Here is a 27,896-nt window from a genome sequence, read left to right as displayed (position 1 = left end):
AAGATAATCTAAAGGATGACGTTATATCTGTGTGAGTGTATGCATGTTTGTTCTATCATGCTTTTTTGAGTCTGAATTGATTTGCATTGAAAGGAAGAGTGGTTGCAAAAACTTCCTTGAAATTCCCATATTTAGGAATGCTCTTCAATCAGCAAAATGTGACAGATAAAATTCAGATAAACCATCCTTTTACAATCAAGTTATTGGGGAATATTCAACAGAAAGTTAGGAGCATGATTACTTCAATACAGTCCTCTCATTTTACAACTAACACAGATAATGTCTGTTTTAAACACAAACTTGTCCTACTGACACTTCTCTGCAGTGTCAGAATTGCAAAGAGGTGGAAACTCACATCTTTCAGTCTGGCTTTTAAGCAGTGACTAATGAAACCTGTTCAACACAGCCCCTGGCATACAATAAGGATATAGTCTTGGAATGACTGATTAAAAAACTAACATTGTTGCACCTGCCTTAGAGCTGGCTGCTGGTAAAGTCAGAATAAAACAGACCTGTAATAGGAATGTAGACTGGGTGTATTAAAGTACATGTCCTTCACAAATGGGAAGAAAACAGTTTTTACTATCAGACTTTGTTTGTTTTTAAGCTCTTACCCTTTTTTGGGAAACTTTTGAAAACTGCAGAAATAGTATGAAAGCCAAAATGTACAGCTATAAATGGTACGTCTCCAGAATGGCTAGAAAGATTTGTTCCATTCAGGCACATCTTTCTTTAATCCCTTTAGTTCCAGAGATATGGCAAGAATCCATTTCAGGTAGTCACAAAAATCCAGCTCTGTTTTTGTCTGTAAGGGACTGAATAACTAACAATTAGCTACACATTCACTTGGAACATTCCTGAAATTAATTTGTTTCTTTACCTCAAGTAGATTCTGGGTATAACACAGGAAGGAGCTAAACTGCTTAAGAATATGAACCAACCCAAAATTTCACCCTAAACTTAGACTACCTTTTAATTCAGTGCCAGTGTTGCTGCACAAATTGGTATCATGACTGCTCTGATAGCGATGCACCCATACTATTCAGGAAACATCAGTTACCTCCAAATGTAGAAGTATAGAGGTGTTTTATGTACTAGATAGCAACATGCCATGATCTTCTGATATTGTCGTGTCAGGCAATGCTGACTGAGAAACATGAGGTGAAATCCTGACCCTGTTGAAGTCAATGCGAGGTTGACTTAATGGTGCGAGGATTTTATCCATGGAAGTGAGCTGTAGCTCACGAAAGCTTATGCTCTAATAAATTGGTTAGTCTCTAAGGTGCCACAAGTCCTCCTTTTCTCTATCCATGGAAGTGTCACTTTAAGGGGCAGGACATTAGAGAGTGCCATATTGTAAGATGGATTCAGCTTCAGGCATTTCTGAGATAATTTCTAATCTGGAAGGCTGATGACTAGAGATGGTTGAAAATTTTAAAAGTTAAAATTAAAAGAGTTAAAAGATGGCTTTTTTGTTAAAACCTTTGCATAACATGTTCCCATTTTCCAATCAGCTCTGTTGATGATGCCATTCCTAATCCCCTCTTCATTTCAACTCCTGTAAGCCTGCCAAGGTATCTGCGACTCAGGAACCACTTGGTACCAACTGGGAGAGGACACAAGGAGTGCATAGGATTGTACGGTGATCCCAGGGGTCAGATACAGGCATAATAGTTCAGCAGAAGGTGGCATGTAAGGTCTCTACTGATAGCCAGTATCCCACTGGTCATCATCATCATTATGAAATGTATGTACAGATAATATTTAAGGAGCTGTGTGTCTATATTGAAAATTAGGTTCTTAAGGTCTTGGAGTTAAGGCAAGTCACCAGATGGTGACATATCTCAGAAAGGTTCTTTTCAGGCAGGAGATAACAGACACTTATCTCCTTGTCTGGCTATTTGTGTATTTTATGCCTCACACTGTATGCATATTTGTATAGTTAGCCAGAGACTAAATAAGAGATTGCAAAATCTGCAAGGTAAGAAATCTACAGATGAAACAAACAACAGGGTGTAGCCTGTTTATGAATAAAGACAATTGATTGTGCTGGTATATTTTGGGGTGCACAGTAACATGCGGAATACTTCACCTTAGAGGCAACTGACAGTGTGCTTGTCTCATGAAAGGCGGGTCACAGCCAACCTGGCTGTAAAGCGCTGCAAGGTTTTTGGGTGAGCAGTACTGTACGAGACATGAGTGTATCTTGATAATTAAGTCTAGGCTCTAGAATGCGTGTTATGATTTAATTGATGTGCAACCATTTGTTGCCAGTACTTCTACTTGTTAAATAAACTTGGTTTCACTATAAACATACCTAAGTGCTGTGTGTGTGAAGGAGAGCAGTGATCTGAGGTGGAACTGGTAAGCTTTGTCTTTGCACTGTGTCTTTGGAAGCAGTGGACCTGGGGCTGGACATTCCAGGGAGTTACTCTTGGAGTTCAAGGATTGGGATGAGCCAGTAACTAAGCTGTAAAGTAACAGCAAAGCCTGCAAGGCCTAGAAAGGAGTGCTTGTGTTGCCTGTGGAGTTGGGAAGCTGACCCACAGCAGACGTAGACAAGGCTTCCTCATGCTAGGGGCTGATGGTAGCAAGGTGCCTCAAAACCCTGGGTATCCCCGGGGAGCATCATGGTACCCTGTTTTTGTTGTTTACCCTGTAGATCCCATCCCCATTCTCCTCCCTCTCTGAATGAGTGAGATGTAAAAGGCAAGGTCCACTGAAGGGTGCTCTCTCTGCCAAGGAGCTCATTTGCATGAGCTCCTCAAGTCTCTAGCCTTGAATAACTCTGCAGCTCCTGACTATGGAGCAGGACCCAGTCATCTTCAGATTCAGTCAGCCCAGTGTAAAGCCAGATTATACGGCAGTAAGGGCAGTTGATACACTTACAGCTTTATACCATAGGCCCATGCCAAAAAAATTGGCCCAAAGTTTATTTGGGATTTTTGTTCATTTGGGTTTTTGTTTGTTTGTTTTGTTTTTGTCATTAGAACATTTAGAAAAGAGAAACAGAGAGAAAAATTCCAGCCCCTCCACATGCAAGTGGAAATGTCATGCTCCTGTCTCCTGTTCAAAGATAATTCACATTTTGGGTAACAACTCACCATATAATTTGTTTCTAATGGAATTTCATGGTATACATAGCAGGCAGATAATTGGCTTAGAAGTGAATTGATGGGAGGGTTTCTCTCTGGTCTCTCTCTTTATCATTCGCTGCTGCTATATGTCATTCAGAGTCCAACTCAATCAAGAGTCTATTACTGATAACAGAATAATGTGGCTGCTATAAAGATCTTTTATGATGCAACAGTGGGCAGTTGAATTGTGCACATTTCAAAAGGGAATGACATAAAAAAGAACAAAAGAAAGAACTTTCTCTAACTATGAGCTTTTGGACAAGAAGGTACAGATAATTCCTGGAAAGACGATTGTAAATAGTTCTCTTGCTGTGATAACTTTCTTCTTTAGAATCCTAAATTGAAATGGTGGAGTGTCTTGTACGTTTTTATTTTTTCCCAGGAAAACATATTCAAATAAAAGGCTGAGTTGGGCTGCCTTTCCAGTTAGTATGGTAGGGCTTCTTTTTGCATCTTGGAGTTAGAATCCCAGATATTTCTCATGTTCTCTACACTTTCACCTCTCATTCTTCATCTGCCTTTCTCATTTAGCCTGTTTAAGGCATGACAGAAGGTAAATGTTATTACCCTGTTTCCTAAATTGTGGTTGAAAATTTTGACTTTTCCACATTTTCAATATACTTCTTTAATCACCACCTGTATTACAAGAAATGGCTGTGTGGTTTATTCATGTGTGGTTTGTTTGTATGGAAAGGAAGAGGGGAACTAAAATATCTAAGAAGGATCAGAAATAACACTGGAATGTGGGATTTTATGTCTCTATCACTGAAACTCTCCATTTTTCATCTGGGAAAAATGGAAATATTGAACTCTGTAGACCAACATTTCAGTTAAATTCCTCCACCAGTTGTTGAAGAATGATGTGTTGTTGCCATTTTAATGTGGCTTTGTCAGAGTGCATGTCTGGATGCTCCCATGATTTCTCCTTCCCTTTTGCACCCTATTTACTTAAACTCATCAGCCACCAATCATGCTCACCTTCAGATTCTGTGGTGAAAGCGACTCTCCTTTCTCCTGAACTAGAGATTTAGATCTTAATAATGCTGTTCTAAGTGCTAGCAGGGAAGACATGCATACACATACTTGGGCTATGAATACTCCCAGCACCTACCAGTGTGGGAAATAAGAATGAAGAGCAGAACGTCAATTTTGATGTCCACGCTGCAGCACAATCTGGTGCCATGAGTCTGCCAGTTGAAACTGACCGATTGAGTTGTATTGCCACTGTTAAAGAAGAAATGTAGATCACTCAAAACGTGCTGGGCGGGTTTTTTTGTTTCTTTTTTTTAAAAGCAAATGAAACCCAATTTGGCAAATCCTTACTCACTTAAATGGCCTGTTCTCATAGGAGGCATCCTACTGATTTTACCGGCCCTGTTCCTGCTAATATGGAGTGCACGGCTCGTGTGAATAGAGCTGGGTGAAATTTTATGAATGTTTGAAATTTTGACATATTTTTTCCCCTAACCATTCTTTTTCACAGACAATTTTTGCCACCCGCTCTACATGTGAATAAGAATCTACAAGCTTGGATCCAACTAGGAAAAATATGTGACCAGCATTCACAAATGCCACCCGTCAGATTTCATATAACAATGGACCAATCTCAAAAAAACCCTCAGAGGTTTGGATAAGCATTCAAACATTTGGATGCTTTATCCTAATCATGTTGGTCTAAAAATGAGGTTAGAAATGCCACAAGAACAGGCTTACCTCTATGTCGATACCTCTATGTCCTGTGTCTGACATGATCAGAAGTGCCACAGGAATTGCCCTTTTTAAATACTTTCCAGTCCTGCCCAAAATTATGAAGTTCCAAGCCACTGGAAAATTGGTGACAATAAAAAGTTAACTGAGTGCTTTTGTATTTCAAAAAAAGGGTTTCTTTCTTATTTTACTTGATCTCCTTTTTTATCTCTTAACTACAAAATAAATAAAATTAAAGCAGCGTTTGTGAGCAGGGAGCAAATCTGTAGCCTGTATGCTTCTTGAACTAGTGATAGCTTCCTCATGTCACATAGAACATTTCCATATTGTATAGCTGTAAGAGTCAGACCATCTTTCTGATGGCAAAGTTGTATAGGTAGCCAGCAGTGACTTCATTTTGATATGGTACAATGCCCTTCAGAGCACTATGCGTTTTGAGCCACAGTCATCACTGCTTCTCGCATTGAAGCTAAGTAGCTTTTTCAGGTTGCGTAGCATTGAAATAAAAGAGAAAATGTTGAATAGGTTTCTGGAAGCAATTTTGCATTAATAGTTTGAAAAAGAGCATTATAGGAGATAAAAATTCAGGGGAACAGCTGAGTACCCGAGGATGGCTATCAAGTCCTTTTCTTATCTTTTATAATTGTACTGCTTTCTAAAAAATAACAGATAGGGATGCGCAAAAGAAAATAATCCCCTGCAAAAAGCCTTAGTTTAAAAGGGGTGGGTGTACTTTTTTTTCAATGTTTGTCATGCTAATTTGTCTATGAGTTACAGTCAGGATCAGAAGTAGAAGTGTTAAAATAGTTCTCCCTGTCTTAAAAGCTCATCCAGAAGCAAGAAGGATCCTTTGAATGTCTGTACTAATGCGCTTTCATGATCAGTTTGAGACCCAAGTGATTCAGTGAGTTGGAATAAGGATCCATAATTCTAGTTAATAATCTGAACCTTCAGAGTTTTAAAGGTTTCCCTTTTCTAACAATATAATGTGTTCACCGTGCCTGTTAGCTTTAGGGAGCACACAGTTTTGACACTGTTGACTCTTGGCTACTTTTTTTCATACACTGTTGTGTATTCTTGACAGAAACTTGGTTTAGCTTGCAATGGGAAAGAGAGAGAGGGTGTGGGTGTGTGTGAGTGAGAGAGAGAGGTGCCTACATGAAATGCCCGAGAGAGAGAGAGGCAAGAATACTGAATGGCAACATTTAGGCATTGACTGTGACATTGTATTTACCTTTTTAATGGATGTATGTAATAAAGTGACATGTAAATGGAGCACAAGGGGAGATATGACACTATATCTGGAAAAGGATAAAACAGTCAGTTGAATACTGGGCTATTATAGCAGTTTGCAAACCTTGGATAAACTCAGTCAGCGGTTGTATAATTGGTTATTCAATCCCGACCCTTGTTCACAGCTCAAAGCCAGGAACACTGAGACCTGTTGCCAATTTGAGTGAATGCAGTGACTGTACTCGGCCGGGGCCTAACACTGGAGCCAGGCCTTTTCCTGTGGGCTGGTTTCCACCATGTCTGGGACTGGCGCAGTGACAGTAGCCCTTTTGTTGTGAAAGGCTGGCTGGTACTCCCCTCCTTTGCAAAATGTCTAACAGCTACACAAATATAAGAAAATAGGAAAAGGGACTTACTGTAGCTTTTCTCTTACTGAGTTAAAACATGGAGGTTTTGAAAGGGAGGTGAGGTCCCAGTAATAAGGGAAGCTAGAGCATGATGTGAAAAGTTATGGCTAGATAAGGAAAGCGCCATGCTGTCCCAGTGCATGACATAAGCTGCATGGTGAGATCTAGACTGTCTTGGATCATATGAAACACAAATTGTATTTTCAGGACAAGACATTGTTTTAGTATGTTCTCCTTCCCTTTTTGAAAATTCTCATAACACTGTGTGAAAAGGAATCTAAATAAATGTTTAAAGAGCTCTAATGAGCACTCTAGAGGTTGTGTCTCAGCCTAAGGAGATGGCATTTTATAAGCAAGATGTGGATGTATTTCATGTCACAGGTCCCCCAGGTCTCTTTCCCTCCCACCCCCCGTTATGGACATAGCTTCTCATCCTGACTCAGAGACCAGCTGTTTTTCTTCTAGTAAACTGTTTGATAGAAGTAAATGAGAAAGAGTTTTTAATTCTGGTTGATAATCAGTGATATACAAGAGATCAGACTTGATGATCTAATGGTCCCTTCTGACCTTAAGCTGCATCAATGAATCTACAGTGTGCTATTCTTTTATTTTAAAAATAGCTCTTAGCATGTTTCCAGTGTTCAATAGTTAGATCTTGCTCTGTCATAGGATGATGGTTTCCAACTTTAATTTAGCACACCTCCGTTTTTTTTACCATTTCATCATACCTAGAGAACATCACTTCAGAGAAAAAGCAGTTATTGGCACAGATTATGTACAATCTTTGTAAATTATCAAAGAAGATAAAGGCAACAGTTGAAAAATCACAAAGGCAGGAGCTTTGGGGAAAGGGGGTAATCTCTTTGGCATCCTGATTTACCCTAGTGCACAGAAAATAATACAGAGTGGCTTGATTTAATGAAAGGCTGCAATTCAATCAAGAGGTTCTGCTGAGGTCATATAATATAAATGGTTACAGCACCTCTTGACTGAGTTACAGCCTTGATAACTCAGTACTTTGTTGTTATTTATGAGGGTAACTTTTCAAAGCAATCTGCATATCTCCCACTAAAACCTGCTTTGAAAATGTTATGCCATGATGTCACTGAAAAGGATTTTTTCCCCTTTGGTGACGGGGGGGACGGGTGGGGGGAAATAAACAGTGAAATGCAGGGTGTGTGGGGGGGAAGGAATGCATTGTTTTAGAATAGAAAATTAATCACTTGGAACGGGATTGCTTATTGTGAACCAAATGCAGAGTATTGAACTTGTGATACATGAGAAGATCTACAGAAACTCCAGCAGAGGCCTTTAATGGAAAATCCACCCTGACATCTCATTATGAGTAGAACCCTGGGAGCCAAGTGTTCCAAGCAGTAGAGAGAAGGTAGCATTATGAGAAAAAAATTATAATAATCAGTGTTAATGTAGCTGAGCATTAATCAGAGTACTGATTTATATTTATAATATAAGTAAGTATGTTATCATAGAGACTTAAAATTTGGGTGTGGATTATAAACTGTTTGAACGTTTATCTGAGCAGGGCATGACATAACTTCTTCTTGGTGAAACTAGAAATGCTTAGTGGTCAGCACTGCTTGGAGTCCATGGAAGCCTGCTCTCGTTAACTTTAGAAATTACCACTCAATATATATCTCATAATCTTAATCCCCCAAATATTCTGTTTCGGATTACAATACAATATTGTATGCAGGGATAATGCACTGATGACTCCCTTAGGTTAATGATTCCAGTTTAGTGAATTGTAGGTATCCAACAGGAGAGCCTACAGCAGATGTAGAAGAATGAATGCTTCTACATCTTCTAGCTCATTAATTTAATGTAACTAAGAGACTAGTGGATTTTGTAGTAGCTTCATCATGAACTACCCAAACGTAATTCATATAGGATACAGGAAATTTTTTTATTCCTCTTTTTTTTCCTTTCTCCAAGCTATGAAAGCTCAGTGAGTTCCCAGATCATTGGTTGTGGGCGCCTTTCTGTGTCACAGCAAACAAAACATCTGAAATACTTGGCACTGCATATAACTGGCACTCTTGTGACTTCTCTCCCTTTCCCTAAGGGAAAGATGGATGGGAGAGGAGAATAAAGGGGGGGGAAACGGTAACACACTTTATGTCTGAGCATAAACCACAAATGACACCCCTGATATACAGTCTCTCCAATCCCCAAAATCTTGGTAAACCAAGTGCTCTACTTCTGTCTAGTGCTTTAACACCAAACCTTTCAGAAGATGTTGCTTCCAATCCTGACCCGGGTGATTTTAGCAGTAGGAGACCTCATATTGCCAGATACTGTGTTCTAGATTTTAGTACAGAACTTGAAAGTGTTGGGGCTCAGTTTCAGTTAAAATCTGGGAAAACTTGAGTTCTGGACCTGCTGCATCATCCTTCTTTATTTCATTCCCTTGGCTGACCCTGAAGCATGCCAAGAATTTCTTTCAGAGAAGAAACTTTTATGATTTGCACAGTACAAGTTTCCAGGTGGTTTGAAAACACACATTTGTTACTTTTCCCCGAGAAACAATAGTGAAGGAGATTTAAGTGAAGGAGATTCCCCAGTGAAAAAATTAAATTCTAACAGTTTGGTGAGACACAAGGTAGTTCTTCCATCTCTAGCAATTTTCCATTTGTTCTCTAGCCCCCTCCGATCATAGTAGGGGTAGTCATCTTGGGGAAATATTTTTTCCCCCTTCCTTATCTCCTAATATGGTCTGATTTTTACTTATCTTTTTTGGATTGGATAGTGGCTTTTGAAAATTGTACAGACTTTTAGTATCTCACAAATGCTTTATTCCACTGGGACTTAGCAGATTTGGGTTCAGTTCGCAGCTCTACCACAGCCTTCTTGTCTGACCTGAGGTCATGCAATCCCTCTGTGCCTCAATTTCCCCATCTATAAAAAAGGAAAACTAATACTTTCCCACTTCACAGGAGTATTGTGAGGACAAATACATTAATGTTTGTGAGGCATCCACATGCAGTGATGAGTGCCATAGAAAAGTAAATACAATAATTAATAAATGAAAGATGCTTCACTGTGGCGGGGAGCAAAGGGTGAACACGGAGGAGCCTATGTGATTGTGGCAAAGAGGAGATGCCTTGTTATTCTCCCTGTGCCTATGAGGGAAGAATAGATTAAGTTTGGAGTTTACAAAGATATTGCTAATGTTCTGCTATTCCCCTGAAGCTGAAGGAGGGAATACTGTACTGTCAGTGATAACACTGTTGTATTTTAGACTGTTGGCTGTGGGGTATAAACTGGGGCCTACCAGTGATCCCAGAAAACTGTAAGCAATGGAAAGACATGTTTTTTGTTAGCATTGTTCAATTTCCAGTGTTGACAAGGTCTTATTCTATCTCTCAATCGCCCCTTCCATGACTTTTACTTTTTTCAGTGATCTGGGCCTTGGATAAGACTAAGTCACATAGAAATGTTCTGCCTGACTTTAATGGGAATTGGATGAGACCCTCTGATTCCAAAATCCTACTCTGTAAACATTTTGGACTCAAGAAACAATAAGAAAGGGAAGCTGGATGAAAGTTTTCCAAATACATGCAGTGCTCTGTGAAAGCTGGGAAGGAAATCCTGCACTTTACACCAGGCTTATTTTAAAGCACTCACGTGTCTCTAGCAGGGGCGAAGGAGGGAGTGTTTTTTGGTATTGTATTATTTAATGCCTCTGTAAATACAACCAAGGGGCTCCAGGTTTAGTTCAGCGGTTAGAACATAAGAGAAAAAAGAAACCAACATACAATAATTCTTTCTTTCTCTTTTCTTCACCTCTGTAATCATTACATTTGACGTGGATTTTAACCATCTCTTTTTGTCATTTATATGGCTTGTTTTCCTCCTGAGTACATTGGAAAATGGTGGGAGGAACGGGGGGACAGGCAGGGCATGCTTGTGTGGTTTTTCCAGTTGCAACTCCTAAGACTTTGCTGAGAGCTGTGGTAATCAAAGTGGTTACATGATCTAGAAATGTATGCCATTGGCTTTCAAGGTATAGATTGCTTTCATTTATGCCATAGCATCCCTTCCAGGATTAAGTCATTTGTTGTCTTGGCATTCCCTTAAAGCTTGTTCACAAAGGAGAACTTTCTGAATAATGGGCCTGTTATCCCATTCAGTCTTTTCTGATCTCTTAAATTCCTCGTAACACCATTCCACAATTACTCCATACCGCCACCTCCCCCAGACCTCCTGTTCTCAGGCAATCTGGGAATTTGTCCTTGTCATTTGCCAAACATCTCAGGCGTCTTGCATCCTTTCCCCCTCCCCTCATTTGATATTGACTCGGTCCCTTTCTGTGCATGGTGTTTGTATATATAGTACATCTCTCTCTTTCACACATGCATACTGTACAAACATTTAATATGTGTGTGTATACACAGCTTTCCATCTATTTTCCCTTTATATAGAGAAACTGGTTAAAATGTTCTATCTATAGAACTTGAACACCAGTTTCCTCATAAAATTCACAAATACTTGGGAATCTTCGGATGATCTTCTTTCAAAAGTAGATACTACTAGGATCTCCTACTATATATAGAGAGAAATCTGTGTATAAACACTCAAATTATCTGCACAGTATGCATGTGAAAGGGATGTACTGTATATGAAGGGGGGAAAGTAAATAACAAAATGTTATGAGGTGTGATTTCAACATTAGAGCATCCATTGGCTGTTTACTAAAGCTGTATGAAATATGAAAAGTCCCAGAAACTGGTCTGGTTTGAGGTTTCACTACAGACACAAACTCAGACCAAGATCATCGAAAAATTTACTTTTGTTTGAGAACCTTAAAAGCAAATCTGGGCTCAGTTTCCAGTGCCTGAGTAGATTTATCTCATATCAAATCTCTGAGAGATTCCTTGTTCTGGGAGGTTTCAGTATTAAAACAGATTAAATATGCTGGCATTGATCAAGTTTCACTTAGAAATTCGGAGTTATTTTGAACCCAAAAATCAGGAAGCAAATCCCACCTAGATAGAGACTGAAGAAAATATTCACATGATAATAAAATTGCAGAGTTTTGCATTCATCTACTGTTTGGTCCAACATTTTCTTCAGCAGCATAGTTGGCCATTACTGGAAGTAGTTGCCCTACTGAACCAGAGCTGCTGCTGAAACAAATTTCTCATTATTGACTTATATCTTACAGGATCTGTTTCCTCAATCTAGGTCTAGTTCCTCTGAAGATTCTGTCTCCTGCATTCACAGGCCTCCCACTATTGGCCACTAGCTTCGTTGTTCTAGTGGAATCTAGCTGGTGTGGGAGGTTATAGCCACAGAGGGAAGGGTGCTCTTTTAGGCAGATAGATCCAATCCCATCAAGGGCTTTGAGTATGGGGGCAGAGACCTTGAACTACATTCTGTGCTCAGTGGGGAGACAGTGCAGAGACCGGAGACCAGCGCAGAGACCCTGTTCTCTCACCTGCCCTCCCAACCACTTCACAGAGATGTTGAACAACACAGGATGAAGGGGAGGGATGATTAATCCTGTGGGACTCTACGGGGAGGGCTGTGGAAGTGGAGGATCAGTTGGTTTCGTCTGTGAGGAAGGACCTGAGCCATTTCAGGGTGTTTCCATTCAGCCTGGAGCTTCTTGTAGTCAGGTCAGGGGTATTTAATGACAAATGGTATCAAATGCCCCAGCAAGATCCTTCAAGATGAGTATACTGCACCTTCCTTGTCTATGGACAGGAGCTGATAAGCCACCAGCATAGGTGCTGGAAATAGGGGTGCTGCTGAACCCCCAGGCTTGAAGTGGTTTCCATCTTGTAGAGGGTTTACAGTTTGGTTCAATGGCTTTCAGCAACCCCCACTGTGCAAATTGTTCCAGCACCTCTGGCCACCAGAGCAGCTTGTACTTTCTCTGTACCATGCCCTAGCCTGTGGATTCACAGAAGGGAGCAGTGTCCAAGATACTGGCAGCTGACAGAGTTGGCATTGGAGGGTTGTTAGCTTTTTTTTTTTTTTTTTTTGCTAGTTTCTTAATTACCTTACTTAAATACTGGATGCTAGTGACAAGATTGGTAATATTGAGTGGTGGTGGTTTCTTCTTTTGAAGTGGGTAGTAGCTTCACTTCATCAAAAGAGGTGTTGACAGTCTTTGTGTCCCAGGTATTCTCTGTTCTCTTTTACCATCTGGGCAGGGCTGGGAGAGAGCCACAGGGTGTAGCCCTTTGATTGCCATCAGTGCTCCCATGCCTGCTTTTTAAGTCAATGGACCTAATTTTTGGAAGAACCTGTCCTGTGCTTGGTTTATTCTTCTTGGTAGCCCACACAGCCATCCCAGATGCAGGTAAATTAATTCCCTGTAGAATTAGGTAATTCCTTGTAGTGGGACGTGTCCTGTTCTGGGGTTGAGTGGAGGTACTATGAGTTTACAAAACCTTTAATGCACCAGAAAAATTTTAAGGCCATGATTATACTGCCTCTTTGGCTGAGGAGAAATAAGACTTCTGCCTCTTTCATAGCAGTGGCACCACTTTGTAGAAATCCCTGGTGCCTGCGTTTGTATCCTATTTTATTTTCCACCAACACAACTTGAGTGTTGCTCTTTCCTTTTTCTCTTGCATGTTTACCTAGACTGGTTGGGTGATCTGTATGTGCAGCAATGTGGGAGGGGGTGTAATTCAGTGGTACAGTGTCTATAATAGTAGTCAGGGAGTAACTGTAGTGCTTCTACTCCTTGGCCTCTTTATTGGGTAGTGTTTGCATCCCTCTTTTTCTGTTTTTTCCATCTTCCCTCTTCCTCTTGTTCTTGGTCTCCCTTTTCTTTAGCTCTGTCTTTCCCCTTCCCTCTCTCTTTCTCTCTTGGTCTCTCCTTTTCCCTTGTGCAGGACTGTTACATTAAAGAACCACAGATAATAGACTTCTGTTGGTTTCTCTTCACGTGTTTGGGGATGACTTGTCATAACTGCTATGTGGCTGCACCACTCGTGCATCCTGATGTCATTTCCAAACTCACGAAGATAAATGTTATATCAAAAGGAAACCCAGTGTATTTCCTCTCCCTGTTTAAACTGAAAATAAAACAGTCCAAAAAAATCTATGAGTGGCGACAAGTGAGAACAAACAGAACAAGGCAGATGGAATGCTGTACTTTGGTGGAGAAGCCGGTGTGAAAATCTTGGAAGATTATTCTAAGCAAATCCAAAGATGACATTTGCTTTAATAATTTTCTATTTAATTTGACATAATGATTTCATGCAAATATCATTTTTCATTACAACTACCGTCCTGGTTTACTGTGAAACTACCTGCACTTGAGAAGTTCTGATTTATAGTATAAATCTTGTCTTTTTTTTTATTGTTCATATCTTTTCTGGCATCTGACAAACAGATATTGAGATTTTCTTTTCACATATGTTGCGCAAGAGCAGTTCAGGATGTGTAGTTGTTTAGCATCAGGCGTACGTGCTTTAATTCTCACTTCCAGTGGTAAAACAGTCTGTTATATTTTTAAAGAGACTAGAAATCTTAGTCTAGTGTGTATTTTCTTGATTTTTTTGTTTTCTGTTCTTTATTTTTTTCATCCTTCTTATTGTTTGTATTATTTTGTTAACATCTCCAAAAGTATATTTTTCGAGTATTTCAGTAATATAGTAGGCTCTGCTTCCAACACAGTGGTATATAATCCACTCTTCTTTTGAGCATACAGCCCCTTTCACAACATTATTATGACAACTAAAAATGTAAATGTATAGGGCCATATCCTCAGCTGGTATAAATTGGCATATCTCAGTTTGGCCAGAACATTCTATATCAGTCATTTCTAGAATATTAAGTTAAATTTTTGATACCATATACTTTGAGTGAGCTCTACAAAGACCATATTTGCATGTGCAGGTGACTTTACTTTATTTATACATGGAATTACCTGGTTTTCACATTCAATTACCTGTTTTGCCCATGTAAATATATGGTTTTGCCCATATGATGAATGGTTTGCATGTGATGGAGCATACTGGCTGTGCAGAGTTTTGATATTTAGGCCCTTAATTAGCAAGTATATATGTTTGGCATAAGAGGATCCCAAAGCATTTATCCCCTGGTGGATACCATGTTTTGATGCATTATTTGCCATAAACAATACAATATTTAAATGACAGGTTTCAGAGTAGCAGCCGTGTTAGTCTGTATTCGCAAAAAGAAAAGGAGTGAAATGAACACATTTAAATACTGTAAAAAGAAAAGGAGTACTAGTGGCACCTTAGAGACTAACCAATTTATTTGAGCATAAGCTTTCTTGAGCTATAGCTCACTTCATCAGATGCATCAAATATGCTCAAATAAATTGGTTAGTTTCTAAGGTGCCACTAGTACTCCTTTTCTTTTTACAGTATTTAAATGTGTTCATTTCACGTTCACTTTAGGGAACCAGAGTTTGTACTTCCGGTTTTGTGTCTGCCGTTGTTCTCTGAAGAAGCACACATGGGTGAAATGTTAAGATTGATAAAGAAAAATAGTGTTAACCTTAAGAGAGAGTCTGTCTTATTTATTGTCTAACCTTGCAACTATCTTTCAAAAACAAATACCCTTAAAAATCTTTCTCTCTCCCCCGTTTCCGCATACTCTCTCTTTCACTCCTCATAATGCATCTAACAGCTAGATCTTGATTTAGCCCTCCCCACCCACACTTGCTGACATCATAAATTATCCAGATCTAAATGGACAACCTTCATTAACTGTGCACTTTACAGAAAGCGCTAGCTCAGGAGCTATGCGCTCTCCCACTTTTATTAAAAGTTAAAACGCTCCTGGCTGCCACGGAAAGGGGAGGATGGGGGAGGCACAATGGAAGACAGTGCTGCAGAGCTAATAAATAAAAATAATAACTATTACCATTGGCTGAGTGACCCAGGGAGAAGAGCACTGCTGAGCCATTTGTTGTTCCCTTTCACTTGTCAACAGCAGTGGCTTAAAAGCCTTAGCCATTGTTCAGGGCCTAATAGCACCTGTTGGGATGATAGGAAGACAGCTGTCCAAAAAAAAAAAAAGTGTGTGGGGGAAGGAACCAGTGATTAGTCAAGTAACATGTACTTTGGTGCAGCTGCAGTGGGACATTTTGTGTCTTAAAGTAGGTGAAGCCTCCTTATCCCTACCCGCTTTTTCCCAGTGCAATAGACTCCTCTTTCCTGAGCTTGCTGACAAGAGTACATTGTGAACCAGAGCCAAAAACCTACAGGAATATCAGATGAGGAACTGATCTTTGTGTGTCATTCTCTGAGAACAGAGCTAGTTAAAACAAAACAACTCTCAACAAGCGGAAGTTGTGCCTCTTTGACAAGAGTAGAGATTTCTTGTTTTACTCTTTTTTTTTTTTAATTGCTCTCTTTCTTTGACAGCTAAGACTTTTCTCTTCTCTTGTTCCCTGGTGTAGTGTTCATGTTAGAAAGATGTAGGAATTCTGGACACTAATAATCAATTGTCTCTTTTCCAGACCTGAAATTTAAGTGCTAATATTCGCAAAAAGAAAAGGAGTACTTGTGGCACCTAAGAGACTAACCAATTTATTGTAGATTAAACGCACACAATGTACATTGTAAGGAGAGTGATACTTTAGATAAGCTATTACCAGCAGGAGAGTGGGGTGGGGGGAGAGAAAACCTTTTGTAGTGATAAACACCCATTTTTTCATGGTCTGTGTGTATAAAAACATCTTCTGTACTTTCCACGGCATGCATCCGATGAAGTGAGCTGTAGCTCACGAAAGCTCATGCTCAAATAAATTGGTTAGTCTCTAAGGTGCCACAAGTACTCCTTTTCTTTTTGCGAATACAGACTAACACGGCTGTTACTCTGAAACCTGTGCTAATATTGTAACAGTCTTCTAGGCAATGTGGTTTAATGGCTAGAGCAGGGACTGGAAGTTAGGATATCCAGATTCTTGTCTCTGTTCTACATGGATGCTTCTAGCTATGTGCCTCTGGGCAAGTCACTTATAATCTCTGTGCCTCATTTTTTCCTATCTTTAAAAAAGGAGATTACAGTATGTATCTTTTTTAAGTGCTTTGAGATCTTCAGGGGAATGGTGCTATAGTGCATATGTGCAAAGTGTTATGATGTCATTGATTATTATTTTAGCGGAATGGCTTCTATTTGAAAATGTAATGGAAATAAATGTTGAATATTGACTTTTTTTTAAATTCTAGCAATAGTGCTAGATATATGCTTTATTATTATTATTATTTACACCATGTACTCATTTTTTAAAAGATTGTTCAGATTTTAACTTACTGGTACCCTAAAAAGTAGGGGGGAAAGTAGTAATTTCCAGCAAGTGAATAAACAGCAGTAATAGAACCCTCAATAATTTTTTTTAATATTCAGTGTTAATATGCACACATATGTCCAAATATATATTTTGTGTTCTGTACCAATCATTTTCTAAAGGTGTCAAAAATTAGCAGAGCAAAAGCATAGCTGTCTGTTAGTATTAACTAGTTATTATGAGCCCTTAATTAGAAAATAAGTATATTGTTGGTACTAATATGAAAATATTACAGGGGAACTTATTTGCTTTGATCTAACTGAGATAGAAAAATAAAGCTGATGCAAGGTTTAATGGTTTAAATTCCAGATGTTTCTGTTTTTATGTTGTTACTCTTTAAATAGTTTCTGGAAATATTAAAAATATCTCAGTGGCTGCTGAGTTATGATTCTGCCTAGTGGCTGCCGCTGAGTTTGGTATACGGGCTTATTCTATCCGCTGCGTGGTATACGGGCAAATCACTCCTGAGAAATAAATTCCTTCTTTCACTTATCGCTGACTGGAATTAGAAAGGCATTAGAATGTTGCATGGGGCAGAATTTCTCTCCTTCAGTCCATAGGGAAGACATTTTCCCAACATTCCACTCTTTTTCTCACACATGCTCCTATTTATGTCATTGTAGTATTGATCAGAAAGGAAAACGTTGGTCTTAAACTTAATATAGATGTATAATACTGAAAATTAGTTGTTTTGTGTTATTTATTTATATTGTTTTGTAGACCGAAATGGAGATTCATTTTATTAATTTAATTTTTTAAAATAAATATCTCTGAACAGTTAGACAGCTTGTAGGGGTTAATAGGCAGGTAACATGCTTCCTCTTTATCTTTTAATGTCATTTAATATATTTTGGGGAGCACTTTAGTCTTTGTCTGCAGTAGAGAGGTGTACCAGTAGAAGTTTTGTTGACACAGAGCCAACCACAAAACGATATCAGTGGAGTGCATTCACACTCAGATGCTTACGTTGGTGCATTCTGCCCACATGGCATGAAGATATATTGGCAAAAATTGTGTTGCACGGGAGGTAGGCATGCTAGTGTCTTTCATGCTGTCTTCAGGCATGCTGTTTTGTGGAAAATTGTCCCATTTGAGAACTCGCTGCTTCTAACATGGATGTGGCAGAGAGAAACACAGCTCCTTCCTACATTGTAAGCGCAGACTATATGATGTTGCCGTGCATGCAAGGACACAGCACTCAAAGAGATTCAACTGAGGATGACTGAACAGTGACAGCAGAGGCTACACTGTTACAGCTGTTCTTCACAGAATAACCGCACTCAGTGGAGGGGTGGCTTTGGGGCCATCTACTGAGCAATGGGACTTGATCGTCCTGCAAACATGGACTAGCCAATAGTGACTCCAGAATTTTCGCTTGCAGAAGGCTACGCTCCTAGAGCTGTGTATTGAATGCACTACTGTCCTGCAGCACAGGAACACCAAGATGGAACCTGCCCTTGCGGTGGAGAAACAAGTGGCAGTGGTCATGTGGAGGTTTGAAACCACAGAGATCTGTCAGTGAGTAGTCAATTTGGTGTTGGAAAACTTGGTGGGGGTCTGCAAGGAGATAAAAGAAGTTCTGTCAGGCTAGGTCAAGTGCAGGAAATAATAGATGGAGCAGGGCTTCCCTAACTGTGCTGGAATGATAATTAGGACCCTTGTCTCCTAGCCTGTGGTTATTTAAACCAAAAGGGAGGGGTGGTCTTGGTGATTAGGCAGGCCATCGTGGATCATTGTGGGTGCTTTACTAACAAAAATGTTGGCCGGTCTGGAAAAGTCCATGACACGCAGATTTTTAGAAACACTCAACTTTTTGACAGTCTGAAAGGAGGGCCTTTTGTGAAGCCATATACTAGAAAACTGCACAGATGCAAGGAAAGGTTATTGCTGCACACTTAACATTGCAGAAGGTGAGAGCCCTATTGCCAGTGGGGATGAGTGAGTGGTCAGGCTGTCTGCTGATCTAAAACAACCTGAAAGTAAGCCGTTAACAGTACCACTGCCAGAACGCTTCAGGTGAGGTACTTTGACAGTGGTGATAGCCACAAAATGTGATCATTTCTACAGTAACTGGTAGCGTATTGTATTTGTACACTGCTTTCACCATTTTTTGGAATGAATTAACAAGATAATTTTAAGGAATATTTGATTGAATTGTGGGAGACTTGTATATGCATGTATGTGAACAATAGTAAAATGACTGCTGGAGTATTTCTAGGTTGAACAGAAGCAATTGCTTCTATAGTATGCTGGATAGCTGACTTTTAAATACTTGTTCAGTGTTTTTAGTGATCTATGGGACCATTTTTGGCTATGTGAATTACTTTCTAGCACTGTGGGCAGCACTACAATGCCAGAAATCACAAAAAAGGTACCTCAATGTTCAGACAATATGTGCTTTATCAACATGCCAGCCATCACAAAAAAAAAAAAAAACTAGCAACTTACAGATGATTTTGCCTTTGCTAACTACAACCCATAACTATGTATGAAAAAGTGAAACAAGAAGCTGGATGTCAATGCATCACAGACGATGAGACTTACAATCAAAGCAGTTCTCTTTGTTCCCTGAGCTTTTGTCTGCTGGAGTAGAGTGCAGTGGGAACTGACTTAAAAGGATTGTGAGGAGGTTGGTGGCTCAAGGAGCAGGGGTAGGGAGGTATGATCCTGCCAGAGAAGGGAGCTGTTTAAGAAGTCTGAAAGCCACCTGGGAACGTATGTAGCCAAGCAGTTTTCTGTGATAATCCTCCCAGTGGACCTGGTGTGGAGTAGGGTCATGCATACCATGGTGGGCTGATCAAAGTATCTCTGCTTGTAGTTTCTGGGAAAATCTTAAATACTCTGTGTTAACAATATTTTGTGAAATTGTGCCCACAGACTGAAAGCTGTGTGTAAAAATTAACAGACTGTTCCATCCATAGTACTGTACATGCTACTGTGTGCAACTGGGTGGCTGCTGGCCTGGTCGTGTGTGTGTGTGTGCTCCAGCCTGAAATTTTTTTTATGTTCAGTCTCTTGCCCTGTGCCAGTTGTTCCCCATGTGTGTGCTATGTATATCTTTGTGGATCCATTTCATGATGCCTACATATCAGGGGACAGTGCTACCTTGACTGTAAGAGGAAATATACATTGTGTGGTCTTGAATCTCCAAAGCTTGGTGCACTATATGTGTGTCTGTTTGTGGTCTATGGTGTCTTGCAAAGCTGTATGTAATGCCTTAAAAACACTGCTCGGTTGTTAGAGAACCGTGCGTGTGTGTGCAAATGCTGTATGTTCATGTAACCCCATGATGTCAATTGCACAAAACTATTTATAGTTAATATTGCCTTGTTCACTTGTTATGAACGTTGTCTGGTGCTGCTGTTGATACCAATAAGATCTGTGTGATTAAAATGCTCTTTAAAAAGAGATTTTTCTGCATGCATACCTTTGTCTATCATTTTGATGGAGGAAGGGAAGAAGATTCATTTATAATGTGGACTTAAGGTCTGAGTTTGTTTGCTTTCCAGTGTAAACTGGGAGAGCAGTGGGTTAATTTTGGTCTATTGAGAATGCTTATGCAAGACTACTTGCTGGAGAGTGTTGGTATAATGGTATGCGGATGGACATGTGGTGGAGAAATGGTGGCTGGATGGCAGAGAGTGTTTACAGCTAGATTAGAAGGAAAGGATATATGGGTTCACACTGTGTTCTCCATCAGCTCTTTCCAGGCAATGCAAACATACAGGCACACCTTGCCAAGTGTTAGGGTATATCAGCTTACACTATAGTTTCTTTAATGGGACATAAACAATCACTTGCCTTCCCAGATTCTCCCTCTTCCAGGGATGACCTGTGTCGGCATGAGGCATTCAGACTGTCTGCAGTCCAGCCGGGTGTTGGATACCGTTCTTTACTCCACCTTGTTGTCCACTTGCTGGCCAGTGCCAGACACCTCTCCCTCATCCACTGCTCCACAGGGGCTTCCTCCTCCTCTCCTGGACATGAATTGTCCACAGTGGTTACAGGGGAAATGATAGTGTCCCTCGTGAATATAGCAGCCAGCTGGTTATAAAAGACACAGGTCATGTGGATAGCTCCGGAACTCATTGTTCTCCTTCACCTTCTGATGGTCCTGCCTCAGCTCCTTTTCCTTTGCACAGCCCTGGAACTTCTCTTTGGGGTATCTGAGTGTTGCCATTTCCTTTGCCTAGTCACTGTAAATAGTCTTGTTCCTATGGGAGTGCTGCAGCTGAGCCTGCACACACTTCTCTCCATACAGTGCAAGGAAATTGAGCATCTTCTCCTTGACCCAAGCAGCAGCACAGGACTGAGAAGCGAGGAGCCATGCTGTCCGCAAATTATCAGCAGGGAACCGCAACAGATATGGCTGTGAAGACCTTGCTGGGCATTTAAAAGTGAGGTGGAGTTCTACTCATTGTGACCCCTGGACAGTGGAGTTCAAAAGTGCTTCCAGACAGGTCACTCCTGAAGGGAATGTTGCATTGTGGGATTGCAGTTGGAGGGCTGCTTATGGGTACAGGTACCCGGGCATTCACATTGCCACTATGCTGATAGAACTATAATAGCTGGAGGTTTAGGTCACTCCAAAAAGAGGAATAAGTAAGCTGGAAAATGTGGAGAGTTTAGTCAGTAGGAGACACAATTAAACGTGGATGCTGTACTCCAGGCTGTGCTGAAAATGAGTGTTAGTACAACTTTCTAGCGTAAACTAGGCCTTAGAACACAGTGAAACCATTTTTGTGAAAGAGAGATTTGGAACAAATATGTCAATGAAGCACAGTTAAAGCTCAAGTAAACCAATAACAGGTATTATGTTATGCACACTTAGCCCACAAAATATTGGTTTACAAAGGTCATTTTCTATTCATTTACTTAGATCCTTTTTTTTTTAATACTTTCAGAGAAGCTTACCATATACACATGCTCACATACACAAATGTGTGTGTGTGTATAGATACATACACAAATTGGGCTGGTTTATAGAGCCTACTGCACTGGAGAGAATGTGGTTTTATTCCTGGCACTGCAGCTCCATTTGAGGATTACTGGATGCTGGCATGAGTCTCCAGGTCTCATTGTTCCATCTGAGGGAGTCAGTCTTGAGAGTGTTTGGCACCAAAGGGGGGAAAGGAGGGAGAGTTCTTGGGAATGAACATGAACTGAAGAGCCAGTATGCTGCTGTAACAATGGCTGGCACAGTTGGAGGGCCATTCACCATTGGGTATTGCCATAGGCATTGATGCGAAGCAGCATATGCGAGCAAAAGAGGCAAGGGTGGAAAAAAGGAAAACAAAATGCTGTGTAAATATATTTTGAAGGACATAATGACTGATAAACATACAATCAGGAAAAAAAAACAAATAATTGTTGTGAATTAATCCGTATTTCAGGTCAAAGGACTCTGTTCATCCACATTCTTCTCTTTTGCCACTATTGATTTTCCAATTGCTGTTATTCTTTCCATATTTTGTTCTCTTTCTCTTCTCCTGCCCTAGCCATAATTCTCCATAACACTTAGCATTAATGGAGTGCTTTAAATCATTGAGAACCTTTGCAAGTTTTAACTTCACAACACCCCTGTGAGTAAGTACTGTAATATCCTGGCTATTCTGTATGTGTATCACTGCTGTCTACTAGATAGAACCAGAACTAGTGTTCTAAAAGCTAGATTCACAATGGAACTTAGATGTCTAGAAAATAATTGGGATTCATAAAGCCTGAGTTAGGCTCCCTATACAATGAATGGGGAAAGATAGGCACTTTAGAACAAAGGTCACAAAAGCCAGGATGCCAGATGGCTCTTCACCTAAGCTAGCCAGTGGGAGATGCTGAGCCCCACCCCTCTCACTTAAGGTACTTAAGTGTGAGCTGCAGGGAGGCATGTCCCTCTGCTTTGGGATTCTCTGCTGCAGCCCTTCTCTTGCTGTTAGGTGCCTATGCTGGTTTCCCCAGAAGCCAGGTGGAGAGGGTGCTTCCTTATAATTTAAATAACATAAATAATGAAAGAATTGGTAGGCCAAAGAGAGATTTCAGAGTAGCAGCCGTGTTAGTCTGTATTCGCAAAAAGAAAAGGAGTACTTGTGGCACCTTAGAGACTAACAATCTGATGAAGTGAGCTGTAGCTCATGAAAGCTTATGCTCAAATAAATTGGTTAGTCTCTAAGGTGCCACAAGTACTCCTTTTCTTTTTGCAAAGAGAAAGAGTGTGCAATTAGTCTGTAGCCTTATGGGTTGAGTGCTCACCTATAAAGTGGGAGACCTCTCCAGCAGGGGTGCTGGAACAGGCGGGGCAAAGGGCTATGACCCTCCCACTTTTTGCCACAGGCCCAGCCCCGTGCTTCTCCTCTTCCTCCCGGAAGCTGGAGCCCAGCCTGGGTAAGAGCGGCCCAGGGAGCCCAGGCAGCCCGTGGGAAGCCACAGACGCCTCCACCTACCTAGGGTGGGAGGGCCCAAGAGCAGTCCCTAGTCCGTGTGTCACCCTCCCCACCCCGGCTCCTGGCCTAGGGCAGATGGAGGGTCCTCAGCTCCCCACAGCTTCCTGAGCGGCTCTTACCATGGATTGGCTGCGGCTTTTCAGCCCCCAAGGCTCTACCACCAGGCTGGAAGCTGGAGCCAGATCGGGGTAAGAGCCACGCACCCTCCACCTGCCCTAGGCTCCCCAACCTGGCTCCGGCTTGGCCGGAGGGTGGGGTCTTAGGGAGAAGAGGAAGGGCAGGGGTGGGGCCAATGAGGGGGAGGGGCCTTGCTCCCCGCCCCCCCCATACTTTTAGGCACAATCCTCCTGCCTCCAGTCCCCCTGCTCCAATGATTCGTATTAAATTATTTATTCACAGTGAAACAGCTTCAACAAGAGAGACTGAGGGAACCCTACATCAGATTATCCCTTAGCCCTGTGCTTAGGGCATGCTCAAGAGGTGGCAGATCCCTGTTCAAATCCGTTCTCCCCCTCAGGTGGAGGAGGGATTTGAACTAGGTGAGTATCTTAATCGCTGGGCTAAAAGTTATGAGGGAGGTGGTCCTCCTTCCATCCATTTTGTGTAAGATCACCTACGGGGGCCTGATCCAATAGTTGAGCTCTGAACATGTTGACCGGATGTGGCCCCACAGACAAGTTAGATGGAGGAATGCCTGTCTTTGTGAATTGCTCTGGGGCTCCGGGGTCTGGACACCTGGGACTGCTGTGTGCATATGAGAGGTACAAAAATATAGGTGCCTAGTGTAGGTGTAGTATGACTTTTATATTTGCAGGGGCAGCTCCAGTCAGGCAATGGGGCCACAGGTGGTGGGCCAAATTCCACGCCTGCCAGAGGCTTGCAGTTTGGGGAGGCAGTGCCCCTTGCCTTCACCCCCTCCCCCCAACTATGCCTCTGGTGCCTAGGTAACTTTTATGGCAGAAAGTTTGGTGCCAAGTGAATTTAGGCACCTGTGGGGTTTGATGGCTGCAGAATACAATTTCTATTAATTCCAGTGGGGCCTGATTCTGGGGTTTAGGCATCTAAAGAAGTAGTTTGGCGCCTAAGTCTTTTGTGAATTTAGCTCAGTGATTCTCAAACTTTTGTACTGGGGATCCCTTTCACATAGCAAACCTCTGAGTGCGGCCCTCCCCGTTTAAATTAAAAACACTTTTTTTTGTATATTTAACACTATTATAAATGCTGGAGGCAAAGCGGGGTTTGGGGGCTCGCAAACTGCCATGTAATAACCTCACAACCCCTTGTGGGGTCCCGACTCCCAGTTTGAGAGCCCCTGCTTGCTCTGTGTGTCTAGGTTCTATGTTGCTAATAGTTAACAGAGATTTTCCTTTAACTCAAGTAGATGAGTCCTGTGTTTCTGAAGAAGGAAGAGTTAAGCACTATCACCTCCGTTACTGAGAAGTTCTGAATGAGTATGGCATAAAAGCGTAGCATATCCAGCATCTGTGTTTGTATAGCACTTAGCATAATAAGGTCCTGCGTCCATGACTGGCAATTGTACTAGATGGCTAGAAGTTGTTACAGTATCATCCCCATTTTACAGATGGTGAAAATGAGGTAAAGCTGTTAAGTGATTTCCCAACTTCTTGAAGAGAGTCCATGTCAGAATAGTGATTAGAAGTAGCAGTTGCCAGTTCTCAGTCATGTGCTCAGATCACTAGACTGAGTCTAGCTTTATGGTTGTACACATTGCACGAGTACCCACATGTAAATATGTAAACTTTCTAAATTGCACAACGTATGTCTATTTTCTAAACAATTTACTGTGTTATTTCTTTTCCCAGTATATGTCTGCCTCCCAACAAAATGTTCTAGGCTTTTATTTAGTTTGTGAAAGTTTCTATGGTTGTAGCTTTTAGGACAATTATGTTTTTTAATATTTATCTATTTCAAAGCTGTTTATATAGAGTGGATATAATACATACATTCTAATCGTTTTAAAGATACAGTATGTAAACCTTTCACAAACAATACTCAGAATACATGAACAAGACATATGACATTACTATATAACAAAATATAATCAAACTATAATTTGATATAGACTTTCAGTTCTTCCTTTTGAATGGGGAATGGCCATCTATTGTCTCTAAAATCATAGTATTCTTTTTTTAAATAAAAATATTTGAAGTCTGTAAAAATAGCAAAATTCTGTCAAAGTCCCTCCCATGACAATTGCAGTTCAAGTCAAAAGAGATGTCAAACTACTTTAGTACATCAATTAAGCATGATTACATGTATCTTAAACAAAAAATCCATATAGTGTTTTTTAAATAGTTAACATACAGTATTTCAGCAGGGGAAACACTTATTAGATCACAAGAATCTATTTTGCACCATCAGCATTGCAGAGGGGATTATAATTGTGTTAAATTTTCATATTACTCATATTCACACATTAATGAACAGATGCATTGTTACTATTGGGATTTTGCCATTTGGCCTTTCACATCCCTAATCATGAATTTCCTACTGAGATCTTTACCATTCTAGCAGAAATTCAGTCATTGATACATGGCTGTCCATTGAATTCATTATTGTTAGCTTGTTTGTTGCAGCTCTTCCTGAATTACCAGTAGAGTCAGGTTGCAAGAACAGTAATTTGTAACATGAGTTGTTTCATTACAGTCAATAGGTTTTTATTGACAAAACCAAAAAAAAAAAAAATCCTTAAAAAATAGCATTGAACTTAATCACAGCCACTTCTATCCCGGTTTATGCATAGAAAGTTAACTATGATTTCTGATCAAGCACCTTCCAATAACATGGTCATGAAGGAGCCATTCATTTGGAGGGACTATTTGTTACAAGGAGGGTAATTGTACTAAGCTGCTGTGTAGCTGAGCTGTGTCTCTGCTTGGTAGTTAATACAGCGGCCTGCAGTGAACCTGGAGTGTTCTGTAGGCTTCAGAAACGAGGCTACTGTTGCTTTAACTCTCCAAGTTAGACAGAAGACTTCTGTTTCTTTACTAGCACACTACAGCGCATATTTTGTCTAGCTGCAGGGGAAAAGCTTTGTCATGGACTTTGCTGACAATAGACTTAAAAGTAAAACGTTCTACTTTTGGTGCCTGGAGGTTCTGTAGCCTATTGTTAGTTCACAATGGATTTCTATTGCTGCATTCCTGCTTTGCAAAGGTTTGTTAGCTTTTAATGACTGACAGTCCTCTATTGCAAATACCGCATTGGCGCTGGCCTGTTTATATGCTACTCAAGAATTTTTGAAAAACACAGGAAAAAAGAAAACAGCAATGTTTATTTGACCTATTCAAGATATGTTTTAAAAAATGGTTTCCTTCATGAAGTGTTTACTGGGAAAGTACAAACTTTGGAAATATTTGTAAAAGTGTCTAAAGCACAGTGGAATCTTCTTATCATGAACTCAGGAATGGAAATAGTAATGTTATAACGTTAACATGCAGCTTCTCATAGCTATTTCATTGTGATCTAATTGTAATTTTTGAGCTTATAATTAAATCTTTTATTAATGTAGTTCTTGTTATTACAAAAAAAGTTAGAATAAAACTTCATTCACCCTGCTATTTAAAGAGTAGAATTCCTATAATTATATATTTTTTTAATATTAAACTGGAGATTGAACATTTAGGAATGGTATGTGTGAGAGAGTATAATGCTAGTTTATGAAATAAAGATTTTGGGTTGTTCACTTTCATTTTCCACAAATCCTTTATAAAGAGAGAATAAAATACTATATTATTGGCATTTTGAGAGAGAAAGAAACGTCTGATATGGTTTTATTGAAAACTGCACACATATTTTTGTGACACTGATTCCTGAGAGCTTTAAGATAGGGGCTCAAGAAGGTTGGCAAAATTAGCCAAACAAGATAATGAAGGCTCCTCATAAAGCTTTTTACTATAGGGAAAATTAACCAGTTGCTAATAATTGTATGGTCCCTAGGCCAGACGGTCCCTTTGATAAGTTAACATGTACTCCTTTTATGCTCCTGGTAGGGGGTAAACAAATGCCTGAACAAATACAAATACACATAAACACAAATGTGGAGAATAGCAGTATATGTCTTAGATCCAGATAATAAGTGTGGGTATTGTTATTTAGATGGCACATACTGGGACACTTATCTTTTAGTACACTCCATTTTCTAACTGAATGCAGTACTAATCGTGGGATTGAAAGCTATTGTAATTGTGTACCCATCTAAATGCTGACAAGAATATACAATTACATTTGTTTGGAACGGAGTTTAATGTTCTCTGAATTTTATTAGCATTTATATTTACTTATGCATTAAAATTCCACATAAAAAAGAGCTCAAAATGCAAGAGTTAGCGGCATAAATATCGGCCACATCCACACCCTCAGTGTATTTTCCCCTGAAAATATTGAACAAATATATTTTATTATAAAAAGGAAATGATAGAAATCTGAAATGAGAAAATAATGGGTTTCCATTCTAGGCATTGCTTCCCCTCACTTCCCCATTTCTGGATTTTACAGTCTTTGTAAAGCTTTTTATCACACCAAACTTTTTATTATTATTATTATTATTTACAATGTCTGAGTTTGTGTGTGTTACTGGAAAATCTTTCCACGGTGTACTTACCACCACACGATGTTTAAACACACATTATAAAGTGGATGTAATTGTAAA

General features: G+C 40.2%; 1 protein-coding gene across 6 annotated transcripts in view; it reads left to right on the top strand.

Moving 5' to 3' along the window:
• Positions 1-27,896, top strand: part of SOX5 (SRY-box transcription factor 5) — a 547,399-nt gene that overhangs the window by 324,687 nt on the left and 194,816 nt on the right. The window lies entirely within an intron of this gene.

This window comes from Lepidochelys kempii, chromosome 1 (genome assembly GCF_965140265.1).
Source record: "Lepidochelys kempii isolate rLepKem1 chromosome 1, rLepKem1.hap2, whole genome shotgun sequence".
Classification (NCBI taxonomy): Eukaryota; Metazoa; Chordata; order Testudines; family Cheloniidae; genus Lepidochelys; species Lepidochelys kempii.
The sequence above is the reverse complement of the archived record's forward strand: the minus strand, read 5'-3'. Positions and strand labels throughout refer to the sequence as shown.